Source organism: Botryllus schlosseri, chromosome 9 (genome assembly GCF_051294905.1).
Source record: "Botryllus schlosseri isolate E-star chromosome 9, Bs_hap1, whole genome shotgun sequence".
In the NCBI taxonomy this organism is placed as follows: domain Eukaryota; kingdom Metazoa; phylum Chordata; class Ascidiacea; order Stolidobranchia; family Styelidae; genus Botryllus; species Botryllus schlosseri.
Genome location: NC_137244.1, coordinates 12,091,403 through 12,104,141, shown reverse-complemented (window position 1 = coordinate 12,104,141; position 12,739 = coordinate 12,091,403). Strand labels below are relative to the sequence as shown.

Below are 12,739 nucleotides of genomic sequence, written 5' to 3'. Positions count from 1 at the left end.
GGGTACTGTATTGCATCTTATCAATTCGTTTCTCTATTCTCTATTTTGCTGCGAACTATATACTGAGGCTATGCAATTATCCACGTAGTTTAACAGTTCTACGTATATGTGAGCGAGACAGCGTGTATATTTAACTCTGCATTCGTTCATCGGTTCAGAATCAATGACTACTCAATCTGCATTTCAGACAGCTAAAAAATGCAATGACGTAATCATGCCCCATACTTCGAAAAGGCAACTTGACTTGAATTGTGACTTGACTCGTGACTTGACTTGACTTGACTCGAGTCACCTCCAAAAATCGGGTGACTTGACTTGACTCGAGTCACTTTCGAAAATCGATTGACTTGACTTGACTCGAGTCACAATGTGCAGTGACTCGAAATGACTCGTGACTCGAAGGTAGTGACTTGATCCCAACACTGATATACACCGACTTAATGCAATCTGTGAATGTGCATACCAATACGCTATCTTGACGGTCATACTTGAAGTATTGAATAATTCAATCTAATATTAGATCGACTATACTCAGGAGGGGGGGGGGAATGAACGTGATATTTTCGTTTGCGTTCCGTTTGTTAACCTCAGAAATTTATAGTTTTGCGTTCTCAAACGAACCTTGGTAGGTTCTGTACACGTCCTTATCACATCTTTGGTTGAAATTGTTCGTATTTCAACTTCAGACCACTCTCTTCACGTCGCTTGGCAGCACAAAAAAAATCAACTCCAAACGAGCATGCACCTTGTCAATTTCAAAAATTTTACTTACGTTCAGGGTTGTAATGACCCGAGTCACGATTTTCTGTTGACTCGACTTGACTCGAGTCATTTTCGCAAAATTCAGAAAAGACCCGACTCGACTCGAGTCAATTTGTGTATTGACTCGACTTGGACTCTACTCATTGCGCATGACTCGAACCAAGTCATATGACTCTAGACCAGGGGTGGGCAAACTACGGCCCGCAACACCGTTCTGTGCGGCCCGCGAGAGTCTGAAGAAACTTTTTTTAAATTGATTAAATGCGCACCAAAAAATCGAAATAATGCAGGGACTTGTTTAAACTACTTCTGAGTATATGTCACCATGATAATTCTAAGACAGTGGTTCTCAAACTGTGGGGCGTGAATAAGGCATCAGAAGTGGGGCACGAAGCTGAGCTCGAATGAAAAATTTTTTCGCGCTAGACGCGATTCACCAATAATTTCATAATTGTTTCTCTGTATTTAGTTTGAATTTCACATCTGAAAATCTCTCATCCATAGTCGTGACTTTACATACCATCAAACTATCCGTTAGGTTGGCTAGCAATCCGATTGCATTTTGTGATATGACGATAAGAGGGTGCAAAATCTTTCACCATCATAAGGGGGGCCGTGTCTTAATAGGTTTGAGAAGCACTGATTCAAGGTAAATACTTCCTATTATTTTAATGTTTTATTTCTGGCGCGACAGCCCGCACAGTTTCAAAGGTTTCGCCTGCTAAACATCACAGAAATCCTAAATAAGATTGACATAATTCGGATCACGAGTGGGATTTTAGATTGGCCACTCCAGTGTTAATTATTTCAGGGATGTGCTTATAAACTAAGATTCGTGCGTGTCTTAGGGAGATTCGTTCTCTGTATGCGTATAATTGGGGAATTATATTTTATCTACACATAGTAGAAGCGGGTTTGAAGCTAACATGGTTATGATTCTGTGAGCATTGTGTGTCCTGGAACTGAACCAAAAGTGAAATTAGTAAATCTATGAACAGATCGCTGCTCACAGATTTAAATTTCAATCCTCTTCTAAGAATCGGGACAACCGACTTTCATCTCTATAGTTTTGACAAATTGTTCATTGAGGTCGTCCAGCCTTTGAAACATCGCCACTATCTTTCTGACGCGTGTACGATATCATCAGAGCAATGTTTGGTTTGTTTTAAATAAGCACACATATTATCTCCATGTCCTCACTATATAATGAAATACCAATATTACATTTTGGTTTATAATCCCATTTTTATAGTGCGGCCCGCGAACGGATTCAGATGTTGAATGCGGCCCGCGAGCTCAAAAGTTTGCCCACCCCTGCTCTAGACTCAGACTTCGAAGACCGACGATTCATTGTAATTTCAAAGAATAGTAAAGTTGCCGCGCTATTGGGATCTCGACTATTGGTACTGGTATTAAAAATGCGACCAGGAACTGCTAAAAGTGAGGAAAATTAGTATATTATAAATGCGAAACATTCGATATCATCAAACGGAGTTATAAAAGATGGGTTTAACAAGACATTGGCAGGAATCCGAGCAGTCAACACAATGACTTGGACTCGACTCGAGTCATAATACCGTGACTCGGACTCGAGCCTATTTTCGCTGACTTGGACAGAGTGTTGACTCGGTGGTGAATTAAAAATGACTCGACTTGACTCGAGTCAAAACTATAAAACTGAGATTGACTTGTGACTCGGTGCCTTGTGACTTGATTACAACCCTTACGTCACGCAAGTTTGCTCGAAGTATTCAGCATTCTTTTTGTGAATATTTAGTAATTCTCGGCTGTGAGCTTGGCCCGCAATCATACGACATCAAGAACGAAATACGCTATATATGTCGGACCTGGGTAGTTAGTGTATTGTGCTTCATCAACCAATCAATGAGATTGATAGAAGGAATAAATCGTCGTCAAATGTAAAAAAATGTAACATGCGTACGGGATCCAGCTTCATTTGTTGTATATCATAAACACCAAATTCGTGCGATTGGGGTGTTGGCTTGTATAACTTGTTTAAGAGGTAAAATCAGTAGCAAGTATAGAAACTCGTTTTACACTCTGATCAATATATATCAATGTAGCAATAGTCAGATGCCGGGTAAATTGCCCGGGATGGCCTAGACCAGGCGTAAGCTTATACGGGGTTGTAACGACTCGAGTCGCGATTTTCTGATGAATCGACTTGACTCGAGTCATTCTCTCAAAATGACTATCTGTGTATTGACTCGAGTCTCAGTGTAGATAACTAAGGTTTACAATGTACACTGTACAGTAGGGCTGTTCAAAAATAACTTTTTTTCCTGAATCTTGCTGGTTACTTGATTAAATCGTTAGGTTGCCTTAAAAAACGACGCATACCAAATTTGAATTCATTCCGACAAATATTCGCGGGTTACGTAGAGTTTGAAAATTTTGGATTTGCCCAAAAACGCAAAAAAAAATTTTTCTCGAATTTTTTTGCCAACCCCATGAAATTGTTGGGCTGTCTTCAAAAACTATGCAAAACCAATTTGACTCAATTCCAAGCCGTAGAAGCGGAGTTATTTCTGTTTTTATTCGATAAATATGGGATTATCCTTGATTGGTGGATAATCCAAGAATTATCACCGAAAAACTGGAATAACTCCGCTTCTACGGCTTGGAATTGAGTCAAATTTGTTTTGCATAGTTTTTGAAGACAGCCCAACAATTTCATGGGGTTGGCAAAAAAATTCGAGAAAAATTTTTTTTTGCGTTTTTGGGCAAATCCAAAATTTTCAAACTCTACGTAACCCGCGAATATTTGTCGGAATGAATTCAAATTTGGTATGCGTCGTTTTTTAAGGCAACCTAACGATTTAATCAAGTAACCAGCAAGATTCAGGAAAAAAAGTTATTTTTGAACAGCCCTACTGTACAGGTAGACAAAATCCACTTAAGTAGTATAATTGAAGAGCTTCTTGGAGGTACAGAACTTCAATATACAATTAAATAGTATATTCATATTGAAATGAACCCGAATATTTTCGGCTGACACTCGTCAGGGGTAATCGTCAGCAACTAGTAGAGAATTGGAAAGAACATTGTATATCAACAATCGTATCACAAAATATGACGTCACCAGCATGAAATTTCGAATGAGAGAGCGTTCAATGTACTATTTTTAGGTGATACACGAACTCCTTTTGTTGACAGAGTTTTGGTTGGTGTATTTTGATAAAAGTTGATTCCAAGGCACACAAATGGAATTGTGAACGGCCTCGACCTACGATTCGAAATCGGTCGTCTCGATAATTATTCGCACAAATCGGATTATCCAACAGATGTTTGCCGATGGCAGAATTAATGGCCTTTGATCGATCAGCATCAATCTTAAGTGGATGAGTTAAGGGTGAGCTTTTCACATCGCGTGACGCACGTGTTCTGATAAATCTGGGGACATGTTGGTTTATGCGGTCCTGCAGACGTCTTGACGTTCTTCCCACGTAGCCACAATCACAGTGGCACCTTCGTACACTACATTACTTAGCTCCTTGGATCTGCGTGTGTGATCAGGATTGCAAGTGTACTCAGAGCGGTCATTAGTCAGTGACTAGTGCGTACAACAGGAACTGTAAACTCATCCACTTAAGATTGATGCTGATCGATCAAAGGCCATTAATTCTGCCATCGGCAAACATCTGTTGGATAATCCGATTTGTGCGAATAATTATCGAGACGACCGATTTCGAATCGTAGGTCGAGGCCGTTCACAATTCCATTTGTGTGCCTTGGAATCAACTTTTATCAAAATACACCAACCAAAACTCTGTCAACAAAAGGAGTTCGTGTATCACCTAAAAATAGTACATTGAACGCTCTCTCATTCGAAATTTCATGCTGGTGACGTCATATTTTGTGATACGATTGTTGATATACAATGTTCTTTCCAATTCTCTACTAGTTGCTGACGATTACCCCTGACGAGTGTCAGCCGAAAATATTCGGGTTCATTTCAATATGAATATACTATTTAAGTAGTATAAGTATAACAACTTCATTAATGACCACTTCTGATCGTGATAGTGTTGTAGTCGCCGATAGATGACATCTTTAGCACCCATTACCAATCTGGTCGAGTGGCTCTTTCTCATACAATGGGTACAATGGGCGACAGAATGGAAAGGGTATTATTATTTTATGCCTATGTGGCGGTACACTTTTCAAGGTTCACAGCCCGGTTATCACAAGCAATCATGCGCAACAAAGGCGGTAGAGTGGAGCTGTGAAATAATATGGGTTCGGTCTTATGTAATTACTTTAGTGATGGACGACGGGTCGGGCGTACGCGGAAGAATAATTCGTGGCCGGATGAGGGTGATTTTCGCACAGGTAGCGAACGGAGCTGTTGTGGGAGGAGATACTGACATAAAAGTGCAGATACCGGGTTTGGAACCCGGAGCGCCAGCAGGAGCTCTCCACCACTACAGAGATTGTGCAATCTCTATACTACCATTAACCCACCACCGCGACAACAGTCGTTCCGTGGATACTTTTCACGTTGTCGATTTGTTATGTTATGAACCAGGACGACCACAATCCACATCAAATCACAATGCGGATATACATGATATATTGCCCGGACTGGGACAACTAGAAAATTGCCAGCTGTTCCAAATTAGATTAGAATTAGAATTACTGAATTCGGAAAAAGTGAGTGTTAAAGAAAATGAAAAATGTTGCAATTACACCCAACTAACATATACATACAAAATATCTAGGTCAAAGACTAGGTGCCAGAAACGCTGTGTGTGTGCCGATAGGCCTATTCTTCATTCTGTTGCGGCGTTGACAGCCTGGTACCAGACTACAAGCTACTGCATGATTGTCGATAAGTTATCGTTTCAGTATGGCTACTCTTCGTCACAATAACTACTATGTCTGTATACGGTTTGGTGTAATACAAGCAATGCGTTGGCACTGGTTTTTCCTGAGCGAGGTACATTCTTATATAACCTATTGCTGCAAAACGACGAGGCCAAAGGGGCATTTCCGAGAAAAACCAGAAATTAAATTAGAATTAAAATTGGAGCATAGAAATATTTCAAAATTAAGTTACAGATCTTCTCGAAGTGAAAAAAAACTTCTTAGTCTCGTGATTTTGTTGTGTCAAGGTAATAAATTAAAAGTGCATTGGCCGGGAATCGGACCCGGGCCCCCCCGCGTGGCAGGCGAGAATTCTACCACTCAACCACCAATGCTACAGGATTCTCGTGGATGATACTTGTACAGAACGGAGAATGCCCACTAAACAAGAATGACAGTTTTTATCATCGAAATATTCAATATAGCTATACAATATACTACACATACACGATACATACGTAGCGATGAGATCATATGGTTCAGCCCATTATCTTCAAGTCAATTGCAGTTGATGAGATGGAGATCACAATAATACAATGGGATGTATTCTTCTTCTTTGATTTAGAACAATTCTTCCTATTAATCAGTTACTGGGTGGGAAGAGTGGGCAATAGGTCATGTATATCCGTATTGGGATTTGATGGTGGAATATGATTTGTGATCATTTCGAGGTAGGCCTATATCAGTGCTCTTCAACCGGGCCGACTTGGCCAACTAGAGAATTTTCAGCGTTTCCAAATTAGATTAGAATGAGAATTAGAGCTACACAGTTTTTTACAAATTAGATTGGAATTAGAATTAGAGCTCCACAGGTTTTTGAAATTAGATTAGAATTAGAATTAGAGCTCCACAGCTTTTCCAAATTAGATTAGAATTAGAATTACTGAATTCGTAAAAATTTGGAAATTGAATGAAATTATGATTGATAAATAAATACAGCAAAAATCAAGTTCATTGCATATCACAGTGCATTCACATAACCAAGGGAATGGTTAGCGTCTGTAGGCTACATCAAGCGTGGCTCGTTTTGCACGATAACAGGGGTCACTAACACGCGGCTCGCGAGGTGACATTTTGCGGTGATCTGATTTGTGATTTCGGAAGAATGCGAAATAAAGTATTTACACATGCCGAACCAATCATCATCTTTTTATGGTGTAGTTGAGGGCATGAAAGGAAATAAGCCTGTGTTAACTATCTCTTTTTCTTTGCTGCCGTTCTGTTTGTGATCAAAACTAGCATGTTGCTCGTAGACTACAAGCTATTATGCCAGCATAGCTATTATTCGTCACTACTATGATGACTGTACGATGTTAGCAATGCGATGGCAGCTTGGCACTGGATTTCCCTGCGTGAGAGGGATATTCTCGCTACAAAATGCCTAGGAAAAAGAGGCATTTTCAGGAAAACCGCACATTAGATCAGAATTAAAATTAGAGCATAGGAACATTTCACAAATTAGACTAGAATTAGAACTAGAGCATAAGTACATTTCACAAATTAGATTAGAATTAGAATTAGAGCATACAAACATTTCACAAATTAGATTAGTATTAGATTACTGGCATTTCGCTCTAATTTAGTGAAATTAGACAACTAGAATTATCTAGTTGTCCAAGTCTGCAACCGGGGTGTACGAGTAGGCTACCCACGGAAGGGGAAGCCTACATGTCAAACTTGTAACACTAAAGCAGTGGTTTCAAACTGGGGATGACTTTCTGTAGTATAGTAATCAGCTATCAATTATGTATTCAAACTGTAAATGCTTCTAAGTATACAGCGTGCACGATTTCTCCACAACTTTACCGGTTTACCACACCAAAAGGGTGAAGGGAACTGGTCTATATATAACAAAGCGACGGATTCCAAGAGACGATTTTGGAATTTTCTCAACTATCTATGGATTCGGTGCTGTCGTATTAATGTTTCGGTGGTGGAATTCTCGATTGCCACGTGAGGTAGTCCCGGTCTCGATTTCCCACCACTCGCCACCAATTCTCTACCAGCCATAAATAGAAGCAATGTATATAATTGACTATAATCATGATCAGACGTCAAACTCTTTCATTCCTACAATATTAAATGGTGGGTGGGGTTTGGGGGATATTATATAATTATAGTAATCGCCGTTGCAGTTTATCGTATAATCTGCACAGTGTTAGAATATATATTGCAATTTTCCCACCAGGCCCATAATCTTGTTGATCATCCGACTATGATCACGTCCCACTACGATCTTGCAATATTAAAATATTCCAAATTGGTGACGAAGATTGAAGGGATCAGGAATTTAAACATTTTTATTAATTCATTATTTAAAAAAAATGCTCCTCGTCAGGGAATCGAACCCATTCTCCTTCGTGTCTTGACTAAATGTAAGATATTGAGATGTAACGCAAGTTAGCGGGGAGTATACATTGTTTGTTTTATTGTATGTACTTGATGCGTGTAACATAATAAATAGAATCGACAGACGGACTAGCTTCTTGGTTTTGTCACAATAATATCCATCAATTGTAACTGAAGGTATAATAACAAATTGCTTGAACAAGAATTTTCAAAGATCATTCCGAATAAAGGCTACGTACTGAAATGTGGTCAATGATTTCCTTTTTCGCCTGCAGCACCATCGAGATGCTGTGACGATGGAGATGCGATGCAGCCCTAAGGTCACGTAGTGTGCACCTCCGTTTTTTACCTCCTCCATGCTATCCGTCGATGCTGAGCGACTACCCGCGGACACCAGTTTTCGAGTCTTTGGTCTGACCCGGCCGGAGATCGAACCCACGATATTCGATTGTCATCATCGCTAATCGCAATGCATTGCCTATCACTTCATATTTCAACTACTGCTAGTTTATTGGTCGTGATGATTACAAACTCCAACGAGATATGACATGAACTGTCCTTTTATATAATCTTCTTTTACTTTTCATTCAGTGCGCAGTGCATGCCTCCTTTTCTACATCGCCTAGGCCATAGGTGACTGTCTGATTTCGAAGACAACTCCAAGTCGTTTCGACACCTTCCCATCTTTCATTGTATCGCAGTCTTGTGTGGTGCATTGATTGCAGATGCCCAGGAAATAGAACATCTTGTCGCGAAATAATGACAAAAAAACGTTTACATTTAGTGAATTCTTATGTGACGTAGTAATGAAAATAAAATGCATTGGCCGGGAATCGAACCCGGGCCTCCCGCGTGGCAGGCGAGAATTCTACCACTGAACCACCAATGCGACGTATATATATGGTTAGGTACTTACAAACAATCAGAGGCAACCACTTTACAATCTTCATGTTCTCATCTCCCACTAAATATATAGCAAGAAGGAAAAAGTACGAATAACATGAGAATATAAAAATATAAATATATCTTCGATATCAATACATTGCATACTTAAAGTGTACACGAAACCCGAATGATAAAAAAAAAAGTGGACTGACTTGTTCAACGTGTCGTTCCTGCAGGCTGCAGCATCTCATCCCATAGGTGACGCGGTGCTTGAACACTCCACTGTAAACCAGTACAAGCGGGTTTAATTACCACCGATTAAACGTCTCCACAGCAACATTCATTCGTAAGATATTATCAGTGGCGGCTCGTGATAATATAGGATGGTGGGGCAAGGGGTGTGCGCGATTTTAATTGTCTAAATGACGTGACAATAGTGTATTCCGACGTGGAAATGTGACTTCGTGGTGGTCACACACAGTTTGTATGGGGTAGGCCTATATACATTAAGCATGGTAAACGAGACTTACGTATTTCAAATTATTCGAAAGAAAATATCAAGTACAGTTGTTCATACCTGCATATTTTAACGTTTGTATCAGCAAGCCTATTGCGCGTGGCGTGATTTCATAGTTACCATTGGCATATCAGAACTATTGGTTGATTTTTGTTTCAAGTGTTAGTCTGTTCGAGTCGACATTCAGTCACTATAAAAACCTATAACTTGGATAGAGCCGTAGAGGTACTGTAGTAGGGTGATCCTAAGAAGTTTGATATTTTATTCTAATTTGAAGCATTTAGGGGTCCACGCTCAATAAAAGGTTAAGAAACATTGGTTTAGCGTTTTCGGCTGGCAACCGAAACGTTGGTTGTTCAAGCCTACCCAAGAACGATGTATGTTTTTTTTATCCCACAGCTAACGATGCTGACTTCAATAAGTATGATATTGAACGTAATTTGAAGCATACTTGAAGTCAATCTGATACGTAGTTCATCACTGACTGCCATCGCGGCTGTCGTGTCTCTGTGGCGCAATCGGTTAGCGCGTCTTGCTGAGACAGCTGAGTCAGCTGAGACAGCTGAGACAGCTGAGACAGCTGAGTCTTGCTCTACTAATTACTTGAAGGTACATCGACTTTTCTGGATTAATCAAGCAGGTTTATCAACTTACACGTGTGTACATGTTTTTCAACTTCTCCTCCGTCTACGTCAGCAGTTTTTGAATCCAATCGATTTCATATTTTTTACATTTCAGGTTTTGTCAAGTAGAGTTTGGAATCCCTGGACTCTCGAGTGCGATCGGAATAGTAAACAGGTTATGCAGTCACTGTATTATAGTGCGAGAATAGCACCAAGAGCATTAATTCATAGCGCAACGCTAGTTCCAAAACTACTCGCTGAAACTGGTTACTTGAGTAATTTTCATACGTAACGTTTTGCCCGTCTGCTCTGAGTAGTTTTGGCATAACTTGAAAAGCGCTGTACTTTTGCTTATACTCGAATATAAATTTCACGCACTACCTCTACTTGTACTTGAGTTGTATTGTGATGATTAATAGGCTGTCCCAGCGGATGTCCCATAATGGTTTTTATTGATTATGCTTACAGTATTAGCAAACTGATTTTACGAAGTGTGATAGTGAACGTAATTTGAAGCATACTTGATTTCAATCGAATATGAAATCAGCTACTGTGCGCCATTGTCGTTGGTCTGGCACAATCGGTTTAGCGCGTACGGCTATCAACCCAAAGATTGGTTGTTCTATTCCAGCACTAACATTGGACGATGGCTTATTTCATGAAGTCTGATGTTGGACATAATTTGTAGCATACTTGAATTCGATCTAATATTGAATCGAGTACTCAACAGCCTGCTTATGGCGGTGTCTCTGTGGCGCAATCGGTTAGCGCGTTCGACTGTTAATCGAAAGGTTGGTGGTTCAAGCCCACCCAGGGACGTTTTGTATTTCTATTACACCGATAACGTCAGGTTGACAGAGAGAGTCTTTATTTTCATCCAACCGAAATACATAACAAGCACACCCGCATCAAATACGTACTGATCTCTCCACTATCTAGCTAGTCTGATTTGTTAATACTTGAACACATTTGAAGCATAGCCTACTGGCTTTGTAATCCGCTACTGACCGAAAATGTTATCGTATAGTGTCTCTGTGGCGCAATCGGTTAGCCAGTGGTTCTCAACCGGTGTGCCGCGGCACACTAGTGTGCCAATTGGGCTGCTCAGGTGTGCCGCGAGGAAATGTGTTAAATAAGGTCGAAGTATAACAAAAGTAAAAGAATCCAAATGTATGAGTGTGTCATTGTTGGTGGTTCTATTGAATTTACCCGATAAAAACACGCGATGTACAATGCGAAGCAGTGACCAGGTACAAGGATGTCAAGATGACCATAGTTACGGCATGTCTCAATCTAGTAACTCAATCTGGCATCCCCATTAGGTAATGGATTGGGTCTTTAGACCAGGGGTGTCAAACATACGGCCCGCGAAGCAATTTTTAGTAGATTGAAATATTCTTCTATTTTCCAGCACATTTGTAACAAATGTTGAGATGTTTCGCAGGAAATACTTCCATGTTCATAGGCCCTAGTATAACCAGTAACCACCTGACTACGGCGTTGTGGTTTCACTAGTTACCCCTAATAACAAAACGGAGAAATTGACACCCGATTTCAAGAACGCACAAAGTACACACCAAGTTATGGAGAAATGGACCAAAAAGTAGTTATTCACAGAAGCGAAAACGCCAATGCGGAACTTTATATGCAGTTTGTATGGAAAATATATTAGTTGTACAAATATATAATTAAAATATCTATGGTCGCAGTGCTATGTCACTTTCGATCCAATAGATTCTCAGATATAAGAGAAACCCATCTCGCGATTTAATAATAAACCAAATTCCAACGTCCGCGTTTCCAATTAAATGTCTTGTATTCCTCACAACGCATATGCAGGACTAACGCCAGATTACGACTAAATAAAAGGAATCACTGAACACAGTTGGCACAACTTATATCGTCGTTAACGCGATTGTTTTAGCGCAGTGGTGCTCAACCGTGGGGGGGGGGATGAAAGCATCTGAAGGGGGCGCGAAGAAGCGGTCAACTGAAAACATTTTTCGCCCTCTACGCGATTTGCCTCCAATTCACGCGTGTTTCTCTCTATATATAGACCGATTTTCATATTTTTGAATTCTCTCATCAACAGTCATAACCTTCCATGCCATCAAACAATGTGTTGGGGTTGATAGCATCCCCGTTGGATTTTGTGATATGACGATAGGGGGCGCGAAATTTTTCACTATCATAAAGGGGGCGTGTCTAAAAAAAGGTTGGGAACCACGGTTTTAGCGGTTCTTAGCTGTATTCAACCGGACAATCATCGTACTTTCGCCAATTCCATTGTTCGCGAATAAAGATATTTCGACTTGCTATTTTAAAAACCCTGTGATCCGTGTATTATCTATATATGCTCTTAAGGCATTCAAGTGAAAAGCAAGAGGACTGGGTAACATTTTGGAATCAGTTGACTGGTCCGGCCCGCGACCGATTTGAAGGCTTGAATTCGGCCCGCGACGCAATTTGAGTTGACACCCCTGCTCTAGACTTTCTATTGCGAAGACGCTCTGAGCACAGCAACGCAGGAGCGGAGATTGTCATAAATCTGTGACGCTTCGTAACTTTCTACTGCACAGCCATGAATCAAACTGGGGCCTCCGCCGTCAGCGGGTGTGACACGCCAGTTTGCTCACATATAGTAGCATTTATGACGGTGATAACTAAACTCGCGCAATTGGACCGTGATGTTGAGGTGTGGCCGAAGGTCTTCACC

The 12,739-nt window shown here is 40.5% G+C and overlaps 1 protein-coding gene and 3 non-coding genes across 4 annotated transcripts in view; 2 read left to right on the top strand and 2 right to left on the bottom strand.

Annotated features, from left to right (window-relative positions):
- LOC145446571 (uncharacterized) overlaps positions 1-12,739 on the top strand; it is a 141,235-nt gene that overhangs the window by 102,815 nt on the left and 25,681 nt on the right. The window lies entirely within an intron of this gene.
- Positions 5,913-5,984, bottom strand: Trnag-gcc (transfer RNA glycine (anticodon GCC)). The gene has a single exon. It is a non-coding gene; the product is annotated as a tRNA-Gly (tRNA).
- Positions 8,817-8,887, bottom strand: Trnag-gcc (transfer RNA glycine (anticodon GCC)). The gene has a single exon. It is a non-coding gene; the product is annotated as a tRNA-Gly (tRNA).
- Positions 10,769-10,842, top strand: Trnan-guu (transfer RNA asparagine (anticodon GUU)). The gene has a single exon. It is a non-coding gene; the product is annotated as a tRNA-Asn (tRNA).